The 24,886-nt window shown below is 43.6% G+C and overlaps 1 protein-coding gene across 2 annotated transcripts in view; it reads right to left on the bottom strand.

Annotated features, from left to right (window-relative positions):
• MYO1C (myosin IC) overlaps positions 1–20,057 on the bottom strand; it is a 57,821-nt gene extending 37,764 nt beyond the window's left edge. Inside the window, exon 1 of one of the 2 annotated variants that reach the window (XM_075518266.1) lies at positions 19,900–20,057. The gene's annotated coding sequence lies outside the window, so the exon portion shown is untranslated. The remainder of the gene's footprint in view (positions 1–19,899) is intronic. The other variant, XM_075518267.1, reaches the window with a different exon arrangement.
• Between the last annotated feature and the right edge of the window lie 4,829 nt (positions 20,058–24,886).

Below are 24,886 nucleotides of genomic sequence, written 5' to 3'. Positions count from 1 at the left end.
GCTTAGCGTTAGAAAGGGATTAAGACTGGAAAGCATATCATAACAAAAACTTCTTTTTCTATCGACACTAGATAAGGAAAGAGTGAACACTGGTGCTTTGCCTGCATGTTAGATGAAGGAAACAGGATTTCCCTCTGCTACTCCCTGAGCAAGATCCCAAGGAAATGTTTCTAATAATAGGAAATTACTATATAAGGCCAGATCAGCACTAAACTGTTTGCAGTCTGGAAAAGAAGAGCACACAAGAGTACTGAGGAGGGACACAACTGGCAGAGCAGGGCTCTTCACACATCACTATGCCTTCTCCAGGAATCACAGAATGCTTTGGGTTGGAAGGGACCTTTACAGGCCATCTAGTCCAACCCCCCTGCAAGAGCAGGGACATCTTTAACTGGACCAGGTTGCTCAGAGTCCCGTCCAACCTGACCTTGAATGTCCCCAGGGATAGGGCCTCCACCACCTCTCTGGGCAACCTGTGCCAGTGCCTCACCACCCTCATTGTAAAAAATTTCTTTCTTAAATCCGGTCTAAATCTGCCCTCCCTTAGTTTAAAACCATCGCTCCTTGTCCTCTCACAACAGGCCTTGCTAAAAAGTCTGTCCCCGTCTTCCCTATAGGCCCCCTTTAAGTACTGGAAGGCTGCTATAAGGTCTCCCCACAGCCTTCTCTTCTCCAGGCTGGACAACCCCAGCCCTCTCCGCCTGTCCTCGCAGGAGAGGTGCTCCAGCCCTTGCATCATTTTCGTGGCCCTCCTCTGGACCCGCACCACAGCTCCATGTCCTTCTTGTGCTGGGGACCCCAGAGCTGGAGGCAGCACTGCAGGTGCTGTGCAGGGTCTCACCAGAGCAGAGCAGAGGGGCAGAATCCCCTCCCTCGACCTGCTGCCCACGCTGCTTTTCATGCAGCCCAGGATACGGTTGGCCTTCTGGGCTGCGAGCGCACGTTGTCGGCTCATGTCCAGCTTTTCGTCCATCAGTACCCCCAAGGCCTTTTCCGCAGGGCTGCCCTCGACCACATCATCCCCCAGCCTGTATTGAAACTGAGGAAGGCAGCATGCAGTAACCTAAGGTTCCCCTCCATAGAGATGAAAGCATTTAACCTGTGACTCTTCTCTCCCGAGTAGAGAGGGGCCTCTCCCACAGCCCAAAATAGAAAACTAAATGAACAAATGAGAGCTGCTATGTCCTTTTTCTATCATGCCCTTGCTTTTCTTCATGGGAGGAAAAAGACAGACAGAATAGACTTTTAAATCTACAAAATAGCGCCTGCAAAGGAAGGCTGAGCACATCGCTGATACGGAAAAGGCAGGAAAAGACACAGCCGCATCCTAAAGCATGACATGGCCAGTGCTAATGCAGAAGGAAGGCTGACAGCTCCCCTAACTGCCCTTCCCGGGCAGTAGATCCACGGAGCACAACGGTTCGCTGCTGTGTTCGTGAACTGGACAGCTTTCTCTTGCTCAGTTTGTTTTAAACCATAAAGATGCCGAGCACCCGTGGAAAGGAGCCATTTAACTTAATTTTCAAAGCGTTGCCGCATAATTGTATGCATTAATGTCTCACAGGCCAACAGTTTCAGCAGCAAACAGTTGCATATAGCTACAACAAGCTGCGTACGTCTCCGCAAAACTGTCAAACTGACTTTGGTCTGGAGCTGTAATTGCAGCTCCAACGCACAGTTTTTACTATCACTGCAGCAGACACAAAACCTGCAAGCCCAGTTAAAGACAGATTTTCCTTCTTCTTATACAAATGAAAGGGAGTTCCTACAACAATGCTCACAAAGTCCTCGTTTGGATAAAGTGATGTAACTGGAACATTTCCCCGTGATCCCCAGTGAGGGGTATCTTTCCATCTCTGCTTTGTCTTTGGATAAGGCCAGAAGCTCTCGGCTCCCAGTGCAGAGAAGCTTGCTGGGCCAACACAGTCTGACACAGTCCCATAGCTGCCATGGAAAGGAGTACAATGTACATTCCTAGACAGGTTTATCACCCAGACTTTTTTTCTGACAGCAATAGATGCTTGTGACAAAATACACAAATAATTTTGTATCTGTAGCCGTGCTACATCCTCTCTCTCTTCTGTCTACAAATGCAGTCCCTGCAGAGTTGCAGCACTTCTAGAAGAACTTGAGGCCAAATCCCAGCCAAGATTATCAACCCGTTAGCTCGTAAGACCTTCTTGAGCTGAAATGGTCAGTTTGCCACAGCAAAGTTAGGCTGAGAGCCTTAAAAAAAGCAAGCCAGGCTACCCTTATGAAAGACTCATTGATGAGACAGCAAGACAGAGTTTTGACAGCAGAAGCGCTCTTCTACATCACAGCATCAGGAGCTTCACAGTCCAGATGAGAACACGGCTGAGATTTACAATCCCCTATACTGTTCCAGAGGATTGCTCCAGTGTACCCAGGCTCTCAGGTACGTCCTTCACCAGTTGCTCATACCTTGTCCCCATACTACCTGGCCAGAAAAGGCTGTGCACTCAAGGGTGTTTTAAGCTTTTCAGGGCATATAGCAATTCTGTCCCAAGAGGATGTTTCATATTTGACTCAAATCTTTAGGGACATCTTGATTTCTGAAGATTTTTAAACTGACCTTTAATTTTTGCCCAGTTAAATACTTCACATTCTTGCCTGCACAGCAAGGGGGAAAACAAGTGCAGGCGACAGGCAGGTTTTTTTCAGAACCAGTAAACATAAGTGGTTGTGACTCAGAGAAAACCAACTGCAAGAAAGCATTTATATTAAACACCCTCATGCCTCTTTTCTCATGTAATAACTGCTCCGTAACAATTATAAAGCAATTCAGAAAGATGGCCTGTGTTGGTATTGCTTGTGGTCACTGGTATCTGAAAGTTAATTAATTTTGGAAAAAACAACGTTTTGGGAACTAGCTCCCTGTGCATTTAAGTCGGTACGAAGTCTCAACTTTAAGCCTGAACCCTAACGCTGTTGTCTTCTCTACTTGTTTTTCATGCCAAGCTAAAGGACGTAGTCAGTAAGTTGTTTTTTCAGTTTCAAAAAGTCTGCTCCAGGAGAAATAAGATATTTGTCTTGGCTCTAAAAAGTGAGAAGAATCGCAGGTATGAGACTAGGAGTCTGGAAGCAGAGATCAACCATTCCTACTAATGTTATATTGATAGGATCCCAAGTTTTCCCCATGCCACCAATGATAATTGTAAAATTCTTCTCTAAATATAGGAACTGTCTGTTTAGAACTGCTGACCCCAAAACAGTAAGTTTAAGCTGCTTTATTTTCTTTAGTGGGTTAAATCTGAAACCTAGGGAAGGCTATCTGAAGGCTATCTAATTGTGTCAACACATATCATTTTACAGAAATCCAAATAACAGATTTATCTACTATATCAGACTGCTCTATAGGAAACAACTAAACTTGACTGACTTGTCCTATACTGTCCTTTTTTCTTTTAACTGACAACCTTCATCAATGCAGTTTTGCATTAAAACAAACCACACCCAAACCCAGACCATTTGGTACTGTGAAAAATGGTTTAAAAAGGAAATACTTCTCTCCAAAATGGACAAATGAAATTGTTTCTTTTAGTTAAGGTGAAGCTTTTCCTTTTCGTAGTCTGAATAAAGCTATTGTTGAACTCCTAGTTTGCTGTCAAAATCATGAACTTTTCTGCCATGTGGAGATTGGAGCACTGGTAATACCTAGATTATATTAATATATTCAAGCTTCAATGTCAGAAAAATAAAAGGCCAAATGGCTAAAGCTTTCCTGAAAAGCACAGGAGAGCAGATCACATATGGAATATGTTTCCTGAATTCTGTTTTTTTTTTATAAAATAGCTTGTACATGAGTGATGCCCCAACAACTACTCCTACTCCGCACTCCTGATAGTGTAATAAAAAAATCCCTAGTATGGAAAGTTTACAGTAGCGTAAAGATACATATACCAGTATAATTTGCATCCCAAATTTAGGGAAATGTTGCGATGAGCAACATTTCATATTGGTACAATGGCATCTGTCACAGGTTTGTTCCATGTAATGTCTATAGGTTCCTTAAGGAAAAAACCCAACACGCCAATCTGCAGGTATTCTTGCGACATTTCATTCTGAGGCCAGAAGCGGGTGATACCTGGGAGAAACGAGTTCTTATTTTCCTTCTGGGTGTGACTCTTTTTTAATGCAAACTTAGCAATGCTGTAAGCAAACTACAAACTACCAAGTGGAGCCAAGTTCGGTGAGCCCAGAAAAAGGGCACATTCACTGCTTTAGACATTCAAACAAGCAGAGTAGTTTTTAATTTGATGATTTGTAAGTGTAGAGTTTACAGGCACAATTTGTACTTCCACCACTTTTTTTTCCTCTGTCCCAAACTGACTTTGTTGGCCTAAGGCAGGCAGTTATTTTGGGACAGTGAAAAGTTATAAATAAGTTCTAATAAAACTATTAGGAACACATATGGTATTGAACTTCTTTCAAACCCTTCTTTGTAAAGGAACAAAGAGCATTTTACATTATTGTGACGGCATCAGTCCCCTATGAAAAGTTTAAGGAAAGAGTTTCAACAACAGTCTGGAGTAAAACTAGATCATGAACCCAAAATAAGAAAATCCAATGATCTGTAGAAATTCCAGATTATGCTAAAAGAAACGGCCTAAGCAGTTTCCAAAAGCAGAAGAAAGAAAAGTAGACACACAGCGTGCAGACTGGCTATCTGGCAGCGTGTCAGACTTGAGGCCTGGCAACCAACAGGAGCATGTGGGCAGATGATATTGCAGCTGGCTGACGTCTGAACTGCTTCCCTTTACCCTGCCTATTCTGTTGCTTCTGAAAAGGAGGGCAAAAGCCACCAGATGAAGGGTATCGTCTGAGGTAGTCTCCTCCTGACCAGGCTGACAGTACCCAAAGATCCCACAGTGAACAAAGTCTTTAATGTTCTCGTGAATTGCAAACATTTTTGTCCTAAAATAGATGTATCAACAGTAAACAGGGAATGATGAGTTGCCATCGTGCTGGCAAAAGTATTCCAGGATGCCTGGAAAATACAGACATCATTTCAGAAGGACATCCCACATCCACCGGCATTAGCTTGCACTCATCAAACGATCCAGAGTATTGCTTTCCAACATTTTAAAAATGGATACTCCTATTGAATCAAAACTACATTAAATCAAGATTTTTAAAAGTAGAAGAAGAAGTAATCACACTGATGTTGGGGGGGAAAAAAAAAAATAATTTGCTTACAACTTAGTAAGCACCCTTTGAAGTGTAAGGAATATCTCACCTCCAAGACACGGTTTCAACTCCCTGCTCACTCAGGAGAACTACACTGTCCTGCTCATAGCATTTTCAAGACTTTCTGCATTATCAGGAACATAGATTTAATCAAAAACAAAGACAAAATACCCACTAAAGAATAATCAAGGAGCCCATTCCTTTGTGGTTCTCAGGAATGCATGTTCCACATCTGGATAAACATAGGCCTATGCAGTGAATGGAAACATTGATTCCCCAGCGGTGGCTAGGTCCAAATCCTTTCTTTCTCTGATTTACTTATAGTCTTACACTGGGTGGTTGAAAAACTGCATAAATCCTGCTGAGGCAGACAAAATAGGTAGTCACAGGCAGGCCCAGCAATCTTCCTATTGACCCTTTACATCTCCCGTATAAACAAAAACTTCTTCTGGGCTGTGATCTCCAACTCAAACGAGAGATCCTGAAGGAATTCCCACAGCTCCTGTTACTTGGGTATAACCAGCTGGTTGTGACATTAACAGAAATACCAACTGTCCCATGGCGTTCTGTTCTCCATCAGAAGATGAGGACCAGCACCCCTAAGAATAAGAGACAGGAAAGGGGAAGCAACCACTTGTGCTGATGCGGATAACGAGCACATCCTCAAAAAAGTGAAAGGTATCCTTCTGCCTTGAGGCTACAAGTGGGTAGGTGGGAGTCCTTTCCGCATAAGGCCACATCCTGCTAGAAATGCATGGATTTGGAGAGCTCATTGGAAGTTAGATATCTTTTGACCTTTTGTTCTGATGCTGTCTGAGCAAACCCTACTGTCCATGGCAGCCAGGATGACGACAGGAACTGTCAGAAGTCTCATCCCACTGGGAAGTAAACACTTTCTTTCCTCGGATTTGACAGGCATAGATTCTCTAGGTCCCCTTGGGGAAAGTGAGAGATCCAGGGCCATGAGGGAATCTGAGCTCTAACCTGAAAGAAGGGTCCAAGAGTCTCACGAATAGATAGGTATCTCCCATAGAAAATCAGTACGTGCTATCAAAGACTATAATGTAAGAAATACATACAAAATGCCGGCAGCAGCTTTGGTTCCTTTGTTTAAATTTTCTCTTCTAACAGCTCTCAGATATTGCCAGGGCAGCATCATCTGCTATTGTAGCAACAACATGAGCCCAGCTTAGCCACTCTATAATAATGAGAGGAGGCTGCAAAAAGGTGAGAGCTGATACAGTGTGCATGGCAAGCCTAGATTAACCCTGCTTCACTGAGGTCAGTGGGAGCTCTGCCATCAGCTTCAGTTGTGTTGGAGTACACCTGTGGCAGGAAAAAAAGGTTAAGCTCTTTTAAATCACCTAAAGAAAAAGAAAAGCATCAAAACTTGAGGGTTTGTTTCAGGAGCTATTGTTTGTATGGCTGAACTAGAAAAACAGAGGGACACAGGGAAGTTCATCACTGTAAATTATTGATCCGCTGCTTTCTAGACCTTGAAACTGGTAATTAAACAAATGGTAAAAAGATACTTCATCAATTATAGAGGTGTCACTTTAAATTACACTTGCTCCAGGATGAATAAAACACAGAGGTTAAATGCTATGGGTACTTCATGCCGGCTTCTTGTTCAAAATCCTCACTACAACACTGATTCTAATTCTCTTCTATCGCTGCTTCAGAGCTGCATGCTCTTTGCACATATTAAGCTAGATAAGGGGAAATGAGAGGGGTTTTCTTCACCAGTCTTTTTCACACAATGTCCAGAAAGCACAGTCCCGTGGTCAGGAGGGAAGATTTGGAGCTGAGACTAGTAGGATCCCTTTGCTGCTCAACAGGGTTAGTTATATGGCCATAAGTCAAGGCCACGGCCCCTGTGAGAACAACCCTCCCTCAAAAATCAGACCAAAAAAAAAAGTTTTGTCTACTAACAGTGAAATCTGTGAAGTACTGGGCAGACATTTGATACTGGTAGGTCTTATGGTTTTTAGAAAATATATACATGTACACACCCTCCACAACCTGAAATAACACTGGCAAGCTGCTTCTGAAGCAATATGATGATGACCTCAAAGATACCCTTTCAAGCAGAAATCACATCCCAACCATAATGACTACTTAAATTTGATTTATGATAAATTTTTTATATCAGGGTGCATGCCTTACTGCATCAAGCTTAGTGTTATCTCAATTTCACGTGTTAAATATTATATGAATGTAAAAATATACCTGCTCTAATACTCATTTTGAAATAAAAACAACATCCAAAGAAGAGCTTGGCCGTCTTGCAATTACTGGCACAGATGCTCTCTAGAACCATTATTACATCTCTCAAATAGGTTTCACTCCGGGAAAGCATTTATTGAAGGCTGAGTTCACCAATTGATTGAGATAGGTCAGGGAGTATAAATACCCTAAGTGAAAGACTGCATATGCAACATAAGCAGACAGCTTAAAAGTGCGTGCAAAAAACCCCTAACAGGTGGACACAGTTGGCATCCTTCACTGAGCAGAAGCAGCAGTGAAGCAATAATGCTAGGAGGCAAGATCAGGGAAACAGAAGTTGCTGGTGGAGCCAGAATGATCAATCCTAGAAGTCAAACAACTTGTGCATGCCATGGTGAAGTGGGGAAGAAGTGAAGGGATACCCAGGTGGGAGTTCAGGTCAGAGAGGAAAGAGAGAGGCTGAAGAGATGAACCACAGGAATACGCTGTGGAAGCTGGAGATGAATGCGTCATCAGCTGATGGAAATAGTCAAAGTGGGAGATGAAGGCTGGACAGCAGAAGTTTTGTGAAGGAAAGAACACCAGCTCTTGCTAGGGGAACAAAAGAATGAAAAGGCTGAGCTGACTCTCCCTACCACTCCCAAATAATGAGGCTGAAGCACAAGGAGAGCAGGCTCTCCTATGGGCCTGATGCCAATTGCTCTATGAAGTTTTCCTGGCCTGTTCTAAGGAGCGTTACACAACGTAAGGCTTTATTCATAAGTGCCTGATGGCGTCCTGTGTATACAACAGCTCCTACCAGCAGAACAGTATTTGTGGGAAATGTTAGGAAGAGCGTCTAAGAGAGATAAAGCCTCCGAGTTGCAGACAAAGCTGCCAGACCTCATTTCCAGCTTGTCAGAGCAAGTCCTTCTTGAAGTCAGCAGCCTGGAATGAAGAGAATCTGGCATTTGTGCATGTATGTATGGTTCAGACAGTCAGGGCGGAGCGGCTGACTTTAATCACACTTTCCACAAGGGGGGGGGGAGTGGCAAAGTACAGTGAGTGATGGGCGTTATCTGCTATATATTCACAAATTCCTCCTCTTTGACTTTGTATTTTGAGCCTGACCTCCCTTCCTGCTTCCACTAGCCCCTAGAGGAGGAGGGGAAGGGCAAGCACACAGAACTGGAATTTGAGAATCCTTCACATTCTCAGGATTCCTGGTGTCTGTGATAGGCAGCACAGGCTTGTCTGGTGATCTGACAAATTCCACGTTCTGGAGAATTGCTGGAACAGCTGATGGGTCACAGGAGTAGCTACACGCAGGTACTACCCTTCCCTGCAAAGCTGAACCCCACTATTCCAAAATTCACTAATCCAAGTGCTAACCCATTACCGCTTCTGCTGCTCCAGCGTGCCTTCTGGGTGATAACCTTTGTGTTTAGAATACACATTTTAAAGTTGTTTCTTTAATTGCCTTTTGCCAGAATATCTCTTTTCGGGGCGGGGCGGGGGGAGGAGGATCAATAGAACATCTAAAAATATGGGCTTGCACTAGAAATTGTCAAGCTTTTTTAGCTTGTTATGAAGCCTCTTTAACAAGAGTGCTAGTATGGTATCAAAAAGGAGTAAAGCTCCAAAATAGTTTAATCCAGCTGCCCACTACTGTGTTAGCAACAATACTCTAAAGAATTCCAGTTCAAACAACTTTTGGTTGCTTTCCACCCTCACAATGAGGCTACAGTCCACTAAATCACATGGAGCTTCAATTCCATCTAGAAATAGCCTCTTGAAGTTTCTATTGCAGGATGGTGTTCCCAAATTTTGTTTACTTGGGTGCCACTACTGGTGGTGACAGCAATAGCAGCTACAAATTGCAGGAACCTGCATGTATGCCCAGAAAGGGCAGACAGCCAGATCCAACCTCTCGCACGAAAGGTTTTGGCAGCAAAATGAATTCCTTCTCCCTTACCCTTTCTGCCTGGGTCGATCACAACGTCATGCTCAGATACCACAACACAGTAACCTTGTCCTACTACCCCACACATAACACCTCGCTAGAGAGTCGCACAGGGCCCAGAAGTCCTTTGAACCTTTAGATCTGTTGAAGAGCAGTGCAAAAGTGGGCATCCCTGCATCCTCAGCTGGGCAGGGTGTCCTCCCTCCAGGCCCCCATCGCACTGGCTCTCCCAACCTCCTTCCACAAATGGCAATGCTCTGGGAAGCGGCAGAGGTGTATCTGCTCCAGAGAGAGCAAAACACAACAGACACCAGTGCCCAGCTGGACCCCTCTGACTTGGGCTATGCTCCCCGCTTTGAACCCTGGCTACTCGGTGTGCTGCTTAGGGAAGAGGCAGAACAGACACCAGCTTCTCTTGACTCAATGTCTAAGTGTTTACCCTGGCTGTCTGGACCAGCATTTATCAGTGCTGCTGTATTCCTGATCTGATACCGTGTTAATGGGCAACAGCAACGCAGGCTCTCCATGGGCAGATGGTTACTGCACTGCTTAGGAGCTATAATAGGTATTATAGCTTGGGAATCCCCATTACAAGAAGTGGAGATAGTGTATTCTATTTGTAAATCTTAATAAAGCCAACATTTAGAAGACAACTAATTACCATTTATGTTCCAAACAGCTGGCCTAGCTCCACATCCACAGGCTGGGAGGTTTTAGTGCCAATCAGCCTACACACCAGGGCACAAAAGTCCCCCAGTACAACTGCAGAACCTTCTAGAAAACTCAAACTTCTCCTCACTACCACTGACTTCAAGGATGAAAAAACAGTAGGATAAGAAGAGAACAGCTACACAAGCCATCGTTCCCACAGCATTACATTACAGACACTTCTCCAAGGTGAAAAGAGCACAGAAAGTGTCCTCCGAGGTGCCAGAGTGCCGTCCCAGGCTGCTGTAAGTTGACCTACACAGCTGATGCAGTGTAGGACCTACTATGTTGCAGTCCATCCCCTGTCCCCAGCTGTGTTTGTCCCGGCCCTCTCTCTCCTCTCTACTGGGGCTGGTATCTGTTCAGCTCTGTGGTGAGATGGTTCAGGGAACTAAGCAAACAGAAAACTTTTTTTCCTTTATTATTGTTCTCCAAACTTTGTTTCAATTCATTCACCAAAGGGTCAAATGGATGCTAGTGCAGGTACAAGGCAGGGAGTGGAGAACTACAGCAAAACCAATTTAAATAAAACCTCATGTCAGTATAAGCTTATCTTAGATACTGGGGGAACACATCCTCCTGGCAGGTGAGTAAAGAAAGGGCATTTCATTGAGAGTGATGTGGATGAAGCTTTAAGACTCTCTGGCTGCTTGCTTCATCCCCTACCCCTTACACATATACGTGCCTCCAGATGTTTAAAACCTTGAGAAGTAATGCATGTATATTATCACCACTAGCAGCCTCCAGGACAAGGCCAGGAGTGACGCTAGAGGCTACGGACAGTCAGCTGTAGTGTTCCACAATCAGGAAATCAACAATATAAAATTACCTAACGACGCATGCGGGTATATATGTCACACCAGATTTGCCAGCAGAAAGATGCACAGCTACTACACGGGTCTGCTATTCAACAGGATTGTGAACAACTGACTTTTTGGCAGGTGCCTTAGAAATGACGGCTGCTGATGCTGGACTCTGCTTGCAGGCACGGAGGAGGGTGGGAGGGGGGAAGCTCACTTCACACACTCATCACTGTGCCAGTTACTGACCCAAATGAACCTCCCCATTCCCTATCAGTCCGCAAATCTCAATCCAGCCCACACTAAACACTGATTGATTTTTCTACTCTAACGAGCACTGTGTCACATTTGTATGGGCTAACCATCAGTTCAGATAAGTGGTTTGCAATTAAGATAATTTAGTTTGGGGCCAGTGAAAGTATGGCCTGAAAAGCCCTTTTGAGAGTTCAGCACAGTGCTAGAGAGATTAACCAGAGAAATTCACTCCTCAAAACAGAAAGCCAAGCTGACAGCTGCTTTTGGACCTTTATACCAGAATTTACCTTTCCAGCCTATACAAAATAAAAAGCAAGATTTGTCACAACAGCACTTTTCCCTGTAAAGTAATAGCTTGCTTGTACAATGCTCAGAAAATATTTCTTTCTGGACACATGCACTCGACCTGAAGCAACGCTGATTTTCTTCCAGTCCCCATTTCCACTCAGGTGGCAATGTGATCCTTTCACAGAGGCTACCTATTTCTGATGGCAGACAATTAATATTTCAGGCAAAAATGCATTTGATGACAAATACCCAACTTAACTGAAGCCTCTAGAAAAAAAAGTAAACAGTTACATGAGTGCAGCTTTTGAGTTCCATGGACTTCAGCCTGGACATAGTTCACATTCTCATCCTACACGGAACCACTTTGAGGAATTTTCCTCCCATTGCAAGCTGAGCTGAGAAAGTGGTTTGGATAGCAGCAGTTGCCAGGTAAATATATTCCAAGGCTTAAGGTTGGAAGGAGCTCCCCTATGTCCCCACCTAGACGCGGAATCATCAGAGCAGAAACAGACACTTGGCAACTGATCAGGTTTCAGTTTAAAGAGAGAGAGAGATCAAACATCCCCTTTTGCTCTGCAAGTTTTTTGCATACAGACTTCACGTTCCTTGCAACATTTCCTCTTCACGTGGTGCCCTCATGACCTAGCTGCCAGCGCGGCAGAGAAGCCCTCGCTCCCAACACTCACCACCTGCCAGGCTCTCAGCGCCGGACACCCGCTGCTCTGGTAGCTCTCACCAACACAGCAGAGGAAGGTTTCAAGGTGGTCACTGTCTACGCTAATCTCCAGGAAGAGCTGCTCATCTTTGGCTCTTTTTTTCTTTATTGTTTTGCTCTCCTTTCCTTTATACTTCTTCCTTGTATCAGGACACAATTATCTCAAATCAGATTAGTTTATACTTGAGACAAATAATGTCTGAAGGCTTTACCCAAATATATAAATGGCCCATAACCATCAACCCGTGTATTCTTTAATTATATCGGGCAAAAAGAAAAGATACTGTGCTCGTATCATTACGTCATCACGTTTTTCTTAAATGTTCTATGGACTCTAACACACCTGTTTTAGAAATACCTCATAAAAGTGCATAAATTATCCCCAAATTGCTCCTAGCTTTCTCCAATCCCTGCATCAGCAGTCATGAGAGCACTGTTTCTTCTCTGAATTGAGGAGACATCTTTTCGGTGATCTTAAAGGACAGTATTTTAAGGTAGCCAACATCTAACTGACAGGCAGCACCACTTCTCATCTGTACTTCTGTAACAACCAAGATTTAAAACAATTTAAAGAAATGCTTTCTGCTGGAAACCAAAATTGTAAGTGCTGAAACTAAGGATCAACTGAAATAATAAGAGAGCCAAAATAATAGGCATTCGTCCCTACGTTATTTCATAAGGCTGAGCTTTAATTTTCTTCAGCTAAATAGTCTGTGGATCCACTACTTCAGGAGGATGCAGAAACAACAAGGAGAGCAAAATAAGACTGGTCGGATCTGATACAGGCTTATTTTGGCCTCCCAGCCTTTTCTGCCTCCCACGCCTTTTTATCCCCCTCAAACTTTTCCAGCCTCCCCTTCTTCTTGGCCTCTACTTTTCTTGTTGACCTCCCACACCATTTTGGCCTCCCACTCCTTTTCGGTCTCTGCTTTTCTTATTGGTCTCCCACCCCTTTTCAGCTTCCATTTTTCTTTCTGGCCTCCCACACGTTTTTCGGCCTCTAGTTTTCTTTCAGACTCCCACCCCTTCAGCCAGCACATAATATTCAAATCCCCTTAAGGTTATGAATAGGTAAATTCCCTATCCAATAAACAGTGTCTCACCTTAATACGTGCATCCATGCTTTGACTTCTCCTTCTACACCCTAGCTGACCAGAAACAAGCTAGCTTCCATCCAGACATCCTGCAGTCCTAACAGCATGATTTTAGCCCAAGGAAACATGCTGGCTCTCTCAGTCACTCCAAATCCTGCTAGGACTCTCATAGCACTGTACAGTTAATTGTGTTAATGGAAGTACAAAAGTAAAACATGAGAAATTCTGAGACGGTAAAAATCAGAGTTTCAGAGTAATGCTTTTATAAAGTTTAGGGGTGATGCAAATCCCACCATGCTTGTTTAAACATGTTTAAACATGTTTAAAGATGTTCTAGCTTTGCTAACGGCTCCATAAGCTGCTGTTCCCAGTTCCTATCCACCAGCTTTCTGGACAGAAGATCAGCAAGATTAAAGTTAAAAATCAATCTGCATTCCCACAGAGTGCTACAATCAGGCACACAAAAACACACTCTGTACTTCTCTGCAGAACTTGCTTTTCATCCCCTCCCCCAAATTTAAGAGCAACAACTCCATGCACAAATAAAATGGGGATTTTGGAAGTCATATATTTTGTATTTGCCCTCATTTTCACACAAGACCTTAAGTTTTCCTTTCTATTTTCAAACAAAATTGCAGACAAAAAAAGCTTGTGACTTTAGGATAAATCAAAAATATACATTTTGAATACACTATTCAAAATGCAGCATTTGGTTTACTTGAGAAATGTGATAGGTACGGTTTTTTGTTTGTTGTTTTTGGAAAGGTGCAACAGATATAAAAGCAGTTCTTCATTATACATTACTGTGCTTTTCCAGTAATCATACTGCTCTGAATCTTCTCTTCCAAGTTGCGATATTTTTCTAATTACGTGGTACTTAGTAGCTCTGAAGGAAAAGGAAAAACAACTGACCACAAAATTCAGAAATGCCTACATTCAAAAGGAAGATCTGAAATATCTTCAAAAGTTACATTTCAACAGTCCAAACCCTCTTCCCACACCGTCCCTTCACACGCCAGTCAGGCACGCTTAGCTGCCCCCACTTCATTCCCGCATGAACAAACCGATGGAGAAACGCTGTTATATTGCATTGTGTGCACTTGGCATTGTTTGTTCAGTACACCAAAAAACAATCAGGTATACAAACCCTGGTTGTTGTTATAATCTTAATAGATGTAACGGGTGGGTAGGAAAGCTACCTGTAACATCCGTGAGAAAATAATGTGCTAACACAAACCAGCAGATAAACAGCCAAGAAAGGCAGAAAACTGCTTGCAACTGAACTTCAGTGCACACTTAAAATAAGGTAAAAGAAACATCTGTTTTGCTGTCTAAGTTCCAATTCTGTCAGAAAGAGAATTCCTGGCTTCCTGGTGCAAAGGTGTGGCTTTCCCTCCCAAGATGCAGAAGAGGTAATTCTGACAGACTCCAAAATCCTAAGTGTATAAGACAACCTGTTATTTAAAACAAGATGTGTGGACAGAGAACAAGGCTTTCTGGTCTCTAATTTGGAAAGTTCAATAAAACTCTAGGAGAAAAAAACCAATAATTCTGTGCAATCATCTTTCCTCTTCTCAAAACTGCACCACTGGACACATCAGCCTTTGCTGCAGATCTGCTGAATTGCAGAAATACTACTTATAATGCAACATCGTGTAGCATTGCAAATACCTATCAGTTTTTGTTTTTAAAAAATGTTGATTATAGTGTGCTGCTTTATAGTGCGTGGAACTGCGTATTTTAGTTATTAAAGTTAGCAAACAAGTCTGGCTGTTGAAAGTCATTTCCCTGAGTAAACAATGACTCAGTGTGGGACTGTATAATGTAGAAGCTATTAGTTACTGTTAGCAAGTTTAAAAAACCCAAGTCGCAACACTATACAACGACATACTTCAGAATGGAAAATAGTTTTCCTCCTACTTCTATGGTTCCAGTTATACTGTTTCAGTGGAATTTAATTTTCTAAAAAGCTAAACAGATCACTGTCTCCTTATTATATAACTGGACATTGACTTAACTGAACCCTTTGGCCATGAACGATAAGCAGAGCGAGAGAGATGAGTTTACCCTCTTTGCTGTTCTCAGTTTGTCATTATAACTCTGAAGTAAACATCATTCTTTCTTGGACAGGAATATCCCATCTAGACCAGGCAGCTGGTGGTAATGAAAACAGACATAAAGACAACCATAAAATATTGAGTATATGGTAATGAAGAAAAAAAAAAAACCCGCTATTGTAAGCTCACCAAAATCCTCTGACAAATGCTGGTCTCTAGTTGAATTACAGCTCCTTCAATAATCCTCTTTTTCATTAGTAAAATGGCCAAATACACCTGGTGATTGTCAGCTGGCATAAGGCACCACAGATCACTCTAACTAATGAAATGCAACCTCAGCTGCTAAGACGCAACCGTTTCCCTCAAGTCTTAAAACCACTACAAAGGCTGTTCTCCAGCTATGAGTATACACTGTCTCAAAGATTAGGACCACATCTCTGTGTTACCTTTTGTAAGGGTGAAATCTCTGGTCACATGTAAGAACACTACAAGGAAAGAGAGTCAAACATCCATGGTAAACTTTTACCAGAAAAGCGCCTCCAAAAGAAATTACTGAAATCGTAATTTAAAGGCACAGTCTTTTAAAGCAGCTATAGCTTGTAAGGTCCAGTCGGCATCCAAAGAGCAGGCTGAATGCCACTGTAATTGTCTTTTTGTGCACGTGCATCTTTTTGCCTAGCAGCAACTTTAGAAAGCTCTTTTATGAAGGAAAAAAAAAAAAAAAAAATCTGTTTGGGTCAGCATGGATGGAGGATTTTTTTGTCATTCATAGACTATCCATTTCCTGGCAAAAATGGCAAAAAACATTCTTTGCCACCAACAATTACACTGCCCATTTGGTTACAAAACTTCCCAGTAACTGCAGGCTGCTGTATCGTCCAGCTCCAGGACCTCACTGCCTAGAAGGCAAACACTCTAGCACTCCAAAGGTACTGCCAAGGGCTAAAAATCTATGTCCATTTATTATCAACTGCTGAACTGAATTACAGGAAGGGTGGTGGCCAAGCTGGACCAAGGTTGACGTACGGGTTAAAGGGCTGCAAGTGTCCCAGTGAAGAACAGCTAGCTGGTCATTCACATGTGACCAAGTGCTTTCCTAAAGAAAAAAAATCTGCCAGGGAGAGCTACCCATGCATGCATGAATGCCACAGGAGTTCTAAATACTAACCTTTATCACCTTCCAGTACAGGAATTTAATATAGGACAGATTGCACTGAAGATATATATTAAACAGAAAAGGTACTGGCCCTGCTGCTCCTTATTGAAGGGTATTTAAATAATGCAGGGCAGGGCTTTAAAGAATACTAGACCTTCCACCCCCACAGAACATGACTCAGTTGCAACAAATTACTTGAGATCGTCCACTCAGAACCTGCTGTCATAACAAACTTTGTTAGCCTTTCACATTTGCTTATACTGCTTGCTCACATATTTATTAATGCTTTCCGGGAAGAGCTGGCCACCTACCCCACTAATGCATCAACAAGGAGTAAAGTATGCAGAGGAGGGCACAAAATACATAGCAGGATATTTTCCAGTGGAGAGATCATTCAATCCAGACAGAGGCACGGTAAAAGTGGCTCCCTCCGGGCAGAAAGAGAACTGTGTTACAGGAAGACAACCCATGCAAACCTCATCCACTAGAAAAGGTGATAGAAGATTAGATGCATGCTTTCTATCGAAGTCAGGAATAGTAATCCTCGTCAAAGCCAACCACATCACTCACGAGTTGGTTATAAAGCAGTATATAACCCAGTAAAACCCCTGACGGAAGACAAACACATGCTATCATTTCACTTTGCGCCAGTACAAAGCACTGCTGCTACCGAGGGAGCGGTCCCCACCTGATCCCAGCCATTTCTTCCCGTGCCATCGTATTCTTTGTGCAGGCAGAGATGTTCACGTGCTCACACAATTTGCTGAGCTGGGAAACTGCTCCAGACAAATTACCTGTTTGTTTTGCCTATTCAGTTTTAATTTGGATCAGTTCTGAAAAGTTAACCGCATTTGACTGCCATCAGTACAGGTAAGCCAAAGCACAATACAAATGGTTTTCCCTACAGCAACATTTTAGAAACATACAAATATGCCTTTATAAACAGTTCTTCAGCTTATTTGAAAGGACAGGTGATTTAGTTACATTTGCATCACTTACAAAGGGCAGTAGGACACACCATCCTTAGGAAAATCCCCCGTACTTTAAGTTCTCTCCACCTCCTTTTCTGCAGCACAAGTAATACATTGCATTTTCCCAAATATAAACTCGTCCTACAGAAGGCATTAGTTATTTGAAAGCACCCTGTGAACAGTCCTCACCAGTTACTCCTTCAAACCGGGAGGCAAAGTGCTCTAGCCCAGTGATCCTCAACGTTTTGCATGCTGGAACTATTCAAAGCTGCCAGGTGAGAGCGGTCGGCCGAGGGAGGGGGCAGTGGACTGAAACGCACAGGAGCTATGGTTCATACCTTGCTCTGTGACTGTGGCCAGCTGCCGCGGTTTGTTTCTCCTGCATTTGGTGCAGACTGTCCGCAGACAGGGGTAAAGGAATTTGTACAGTTCCTAGAAAGCATGCAGTTCCCAACACAGTAAGGCTAGGTCCCATAAGCAACGTGACACTACAAACAACAGAAAAATCCCAAATGTCTGAACACTACTGGAACAAGACTAATATCACCTTACCTTTGCATAGAGGCATCCACAGAGTTTGAGCTTATTTGTAGAAAAAACCACCATATTTAATCTGTTATTAAGCTTCCTTCGCCCCCAGTTTTTTTACTATCCTTCCTCCAGTGGGCTTAGATCAAATTAAAAAAAAAAAAAAAATCTTCTACCTAGCTTGAATGATTTTGTCGGGATCTATATGATTTCTCTTATAGATATTATAAATTCTGAGGGCGCATCGTAAACCACAAGTTTCTTTGCTATTAATTATGCAAAAGACAAAAGAAATTGCACACTCTGGATCTTGAGTCACATGCAATCTCTCCCTTAGTATATTAGGATTCAGACTTTTTTTTTTTAAAAAAAAAAGATCTATCCTTTATGACATGATAAATTAGGATAGCATGCGTACAGTCTAGCACTCCACTGGTCCCTGCCAGGCAGAATAGAAGACAAGACTTATATTTACACTAGCCCTCCCTAAAACCCAGGATTATATCCAGTATCAAAACTGAAAATCCTTAAGTGTTATGACAGTGGTTGCCATACCAGAGCCTACCGTAGAAATTAAGAACTCATCAGTTCCGTAAGCCTCAGGCAGTTTCAAAAAGAGTTTTGAAAAGGTGCTGACAAATGGTAATTGTCTATTGCTCCAAAAGGAGATGAAAGAAAAACGCCTTTCTTCCCAGTTACTCTAAGATGTGGTTCTGCTTTCATGGCTTGTCCCACCAACCAAGCAAATTTTCTTGTTTGTCACTTTCTTAAACTAGGCAGCTGCCCTCTACAAGTAGTTCTGGAGAAGCCTTCCACTTCAAGCAACAGTCGTAGAAAGAATAAATACCAGAATAATCTCTGTATTGTATCTCGGAATCATTTTTCTTCTGTAATCCCCCCAAACATGAGGATGCACATCAAGCTGGCTTACTTGGAAAGTTCAAGTTACTAGAATGAGACATTCATTCAGCGCAGAGTCAGGTTCCTTCCATAAATCACTGTCACTTAAAGCAATTCACTCCAGGTATATTAGAAAAGCGAAAAACTGGCATAGAAAGTAGCACAACAGATGGGGACCCTTGAGTCTTAGCGGGGACACAGACCTGTGGTCTAAGCTGGAGAAGTTATGGTGTTTGACAACATCTCCGCTTATAAGAGAGGACTAAAAACACCGAGCTTTCTTCATGAAGTGCTTTTAGGCACCTGTGTAAGCACTGGCAAACAAGGAAGAATTATTCCAGCACAAATGTAAGTGCTGTGCACATATCACGAGTAAGCGCACAACAGGAGGAGAATGCAGAAAACAAGTTAGGTATGTGCAGAAAGAAGCCATTCTTCAGAAGATTAAGGCAGGACCTCCCTGACACACCGGCCACATTTCAGCTCAGGAGCAGTCTTCCTCTTGCCCCCACGCCCAGCCACACCCGTTCTCACTCCCGCTGCGGCTCCCCACGCCAGCCTCGGCAGGCGGCACCCCGTCCCAGGCAGGAGCCCGGCGGGGAGCTCGCTGCATTTGGGGTGCAATCAGGGAAGCGTTGCCGGAGCGTATTTAGCAACGTTACGGAAGGGGAGGGGAGGGACTCCGCCGGGCGGCCGGGGACATGCCGTGCCGCCGCCAGGATGCCGGCTGCCGTGAAAGGGTCATTTGTTTCTACCGTGGAAATCTTAAGAGTTTCCGGGAAGGTCGCTGCCTTAAGGGGAGCGGCCGAGCCGCGGCTGTCCGCCCTCTCCGGGGCGCCGTCCGGTGCCGCCCCCGGCTCCCCTCTGCACCTCCCGGCGCAGCCCCCGGAGCCGGCAGCGTGCTCCCGGCAGCCCGCGGCCATGTGCCCGAGCCCCGGCGCCTTTCGGCGAGCACGGGGCGGCGGATCGCGGCCGCCGTCACCCCTCCGCCGGGCTGCGGCCCGGCCCTCCGCGGGCACGCCGCTCGCCCCCCGCTCCCCGCCCCGCTCACCTGCGCTCCGCGCCCCCCCCGGGACGCGCGGCTCGGGGCCCTGCGGCGGCTCCGCGAGCGCCTCGGCGCCGACTGCCCACGGGAGCCCGCGCCGCGCCGCTAGTGAGCATGTCCGAGCGCCGGGCATGCGGAGTGCGGGCGGCGAGGCCGCGGCCCTGCCTCCGCCCTCACCTGCCGTCAGCTCGGCGGGGCGGGCCGCGGCCGCGGAGCCCGGCAGCTTCCCCCCCCCCCCCCGCCCGCCTCGGCGCCGCACAGCCCGGAGGGTGGGAGCGCTGGGCCCCGCAGCCCTGTGACCCCTCCTCGGCCCCTCCGCCCGTCCCGGCGCGCACGGCGCTGGAGGCAGGAACCCGCTCGCCCTGATTGCATTGTTCGGGACAGCAGCATCCTGCTGATAAGCCTCTCCACCGAATCGGTTCGCGTTCCTGTTGCCCAGAAGCACAGACGCACCTGTCTCCTCCAGGCGCGCAAGAGATAAACCGCGGAGGCCGATGATAATTTTACCGTCCCCTCCCCACCGACGCCCGTTTGGGGGAATCACCAAAAAGCGTATCTTTGCGAGAAGGACGAAGGGTGCAGTTCGCTCTGGAGTGATTGCCCAAAGCCAGAGGGAACTCAGGTAACCAGTCTGCGCGGCAACGCGCATCTTGGTTTGTCTCACATACCTGTGAAACACGGGAGGCAGTCTAGCCAGGATCCACAGGGGATTCTGCGTATGATTTCATTCTAACAGACCGAAGCATAGGGAGCTGGACAGTAAAGATCTGCACTTTCCATTCCTGCAGCAGTTTAAAGTATCTTCAAGTGGAAGCTCCTGTTCGTATTAAAGCACACTACATCAGAAACTACTTTTCTCTGGCTGTTCCTGCCACACCAACAGTACTTGACAAATACAGACAAATACAGTTCTCAAAGTAGGAAATTACAGTTTTATGGACTGTTAATGAGTATTTTAAACTTTTTAGAAAGCTGAACTAATAGCTTTGCTCCCTCTGATGTCTCCCCCAGGATCCTGGCACATGCTATTCAGGATAAGGTTTAAAGCAACAGTTCCCTCTGGGACAGTTCAGTCCAGCCAGTGTTCTCTGCTGTCACTACAAATAAGCCAGTAACATTCCCAGACCATTTACTGAAAAACAAAGAATACCAGAATTGCCCCTGTCTCCTCTTCTGACAAGGCAGAGCTCTCAGGTTTTTCTCAAGCGAAATGACTCTACCTAACGATTGTGTAATGCACACAGCAAACATCTTAGCTAATTTTCAGATCGAGTTTCAGATTACTTACTAGAAAGACAATGCTAGGAAACTGGAGCAACATGCACAGATGTGTACTTCAGTACACGATGGCTCTGCCCAGAGCAATCTGCTACCAGAACTGAAGATACATTAAACAATTTCTAAGTACATATGACAGAGAGAGATAAATTCACAGTCGCATTTAGGTACATTTAAACGTAAGGAGGATTTTAAAAAGTTTTTACATTGTTCCTTCTCTTTAGACTCCTTTTTAATTAAAAAGTATACAGATCAGTTACAAAATATTCTGAAGCAAAACACACAGAACGGTCATTCCAAGTACTGAAAACTAAAATTATTCTTAGAAAAGTACTGTGTCTTTCCTAACTATTTACATCTACCGTGTCAAACCAGAAATAATCAGCTCCTGGATTTTCCAGTTGTTTACATACAGACCCTGAACCCAGGTCAATACAGTCACAAGTTAACAGAATACTCAGTTCCTTGAGATATTAATAACAGTCCAATAATATGTTCCCCTACCACTGAATCTTTGATGTGTGAACCTTCTTATAACATTCAGGGCATGAATCCAGTGACAACATGAACAATCAATATTGAAGAGGATCAAAATACTCTTTTCAAAGCTGTTTCCCTCCCTTTGCAGTTTGCAAGTGCTTCCAGAATTCCGATAGAATGTATATGGCCAGGCCAAACGTCAACTGCAAGTCATGCCAACTTTGGTACTCTGAAGTATTTCTACAGGAAACACTTTAATAATTTTCTAAACTCCCAGTCACTTATTAACATTCATTGCTACTAATTTCATCCTAGTGAGAGAAGACTGTTCACAACACAGCTTCAGTCACCTCAATGACCAACTAGTCTTGCAGAAGCCTCCTATTTTTGCACTAGCACTTCTCAGTTCAGAACAACAGTGACTAAGCTGGTTATCATGTAACCAACACTACAAGAAGGGAAAAGAGAACAATAAAAAACAGGCTTACAGTCTTGCGTTCCCCATTGCGACTAACCACGCGGATGATTTCTCCTGTAGGAATACATTCAATTTGCAGTTCCATTTTTCCAAGGTAAGTTAGTAAATCTCTCTGTTCTTTACGGGTAGTTCTGATTTCAAAGCACAGCAGCAGAACTCCCCGAGTAGTCTGGGAGAAGACCTTGACTAACTGCAGTCTTTGGTTCAGAGCCCTGTTTTGAGAGGAAGAGATGAGCCTCTGTATTTATGCTAAGTGTAGGTGTGAGCTGAAACAATTAAGTTCAAGACTAGTTTCCACTAGTTACAATGTGTCAAGACGGTTCCAAGAAGCCTAAATTTATATTCGTGTTTATTGCCGCAAACTTTGTTGATGTTCCATTTTAGTCCCAGTGGACTTAGAAAAGTCAAGTTGCTGCGGATGCTGTTTCATAGGTATTGGCACGAAACAATCATATGGTAGACTTTACAAATCTACCAAGGATTTTATGTAGAAAAGATTCATCATCTTTGCCTCCAAGACACTTGGTTTAGAGATAGAGCAATAGAAAATACCGATTGCTCCCATGGTAACTAAAGGAAGTTCTACAAATTACTGCAGAACTAAATCATTATTAATTGAATCCTTGAGTAGCTAACTAATCATGACAAAGGAAATCAACTTGCACGTTACTGCACAAAAATCCCTACTATGAATATGAGCAAAACAACCTGATGAGCACTGATTTAAGTGCAATTACAGAGCTTTACTACAGCCACGCCACCCATTAATGCAGTATCTAGACCTATGACCCCCCATAGACCCTCCAACAGATGCAGATATCCTGCCAGTGACTGGGGAAAAAAAAGATTAGTCTAAGTATCAGGTATTTTAAAACTTGCTCTTAGGGGACGATTCCTTCCATCTTCTCAGAATAGCCAAATTTGAATTTTCAGCTCTACTGCAAACCAATTCCAGATGATACCACTTGTCAAAAAAAACTACCTAGCTGTTACGATTAAAAAGTACCTGGCCATTCAAGAGCAGATACAGAGAATGCCATTCTGTTCAGTAACTGAAAAGAAACGGCCTGTCACTGTTCTGTGTTTCTTATCTGGAATTATTCTTATACTTCCCTTAGCTGTTACTGACAAGATTGTTCCAGTCCAACAATTGTTTCCTTGACCACTTACTTCCCAATATAGGGTTCTACTGAAAAAGAGATTTTATCACATTTAAAAAAAAACATCACTGTCACTTCCCCAAACAAAACTGCCCTACTCAGTAATATGGAGCAATACCTAGCCTATCTTATCTACTCTTCCTACACAGAGAAATTACAAAGATTAGTAGTCTAGAATGTGAGGGCTGTTTAACTGGAATGACTTCTGTGACGCAGATACCAGAATTATGTGCAGAAACACTTCTGACAACAGGCTACAAGTAAGTGAGAACAAGAGGAAAAAAAGAAAAGGATAAAGAAAGTAGAAAGAGGCTGAAGAAAAAAAAATATATACAAAAGAGCAAAATAAAAGAGGGAAGAGAGGAACATAGCGTGGTCTCTGCTGAGACCAAGCAGTACACTTTAAAACCACAGTTACAGTAAAGCTGTGGTGCTAGTAAATTCTTATTTTCTGAATTCTTCCCACACCTCTGCATTTCCTCTCACCAGTCTGCATTCCCAGATCTCATATTTCCTCTGACTTCACTGTTTTCCTCCAGTGATTCTTCCAACCTGTGCTTCAAAAGCTCCCACACAGGTTCTCTTGCTACTTTCCAGATTGCACATATGAGATGTTCTCACTTTTAATTGCACAGACCTTGTAAGGGGAAGATGACCGTTCCACTATAATACAGGGAGGTGGGATGTACACACACAGATACATGACTTTTCTTAAGTTGAAGCAATTGAACAGACGAGTTCAGTATAGCTCCTGAGCAGATCAGTTTCCAGAGTAACTCAATGCATACTGCATAGATTCATCAGGTGGTAAGTGCCATTGCCTTGGCTGAACAAAGCAGCCACACAAGGAATAGCTTACTCCACGCTACTGCCTACTACACAGCTCTGATGTTTGAGCTTGTACCTGAAGAAAGAGTTAAGGAAAAGAGAAAGCAAGCTGTGCATATAGACAACTGGCCTCAAACACTTCCATCTTTACACAAAAATCTTTTTCTCTATTCTCTTTCAAGATTGGTATAAAGAAAAAACAGGTATAAGGAAACTAGGATATTATCTGCTTAATGCATGAATTATAAAGTTAAATAACATTGGTATTCATGCAGCGATGAGTACCAGGAACTTTTTGTGGTCTCTGCGTCTTGTTATTACAAAATAAATTGCTTCATTTCAATCACTTTTAATAGCGAATCCCTGTATCCAAGGGCAGAAAGGGCCATCGGAAATATTCCTGTTAGTAATGCAGAGTTCTCAAAAAAGGTATCATTTCCTCTCTCAAGGAAAACCTAATTCAAGCTTTGTTCAACTGGCCTTTCCACTGCAGTACATTAATTAAGACAAGTTCATCTTAGTGTCACTTCGTGTCCAAGAGCAGAGAAGGAAGTAGTGGTAGTAGAAACAATAGTCTTTATCAGAACGTATTTTTAGGGTCTAACAAACACGCAAGATGTCTTAGAAATGTTTCCTGTTTACACAGAGCTGTACTATCTATGTGCAATGATACTGCACATCCTGAGGTTAGCTAGGAATCAGAAATATATGGAAGTTCAATAAGGCTGTACTGGACAACATTCCTTGGTAGACATATTTCCTATTTTAA

The sequence above is a fragment of the Mycteria americana genome, chromosome 15 (assembly GCF_035582795.1).
Source record: "Mycteria americana isolate JAX WOST 10 ecotype Jacksonville Zoo and Gardens chromosome 15, USCA_MyAme_1.0, whole genome shotgun sequence".
In the NCBI taxonomy this organism is placed as follows: domain Eukaryota; kingdom Metazoa; phylum Chordata; class Aves; order Ciconiiformes; family Ciconiidae; genus Mycteria; species Mycteria americana.
This window is presented reverse-complemented; position numbering and strand designations above follow the sequence as displayed.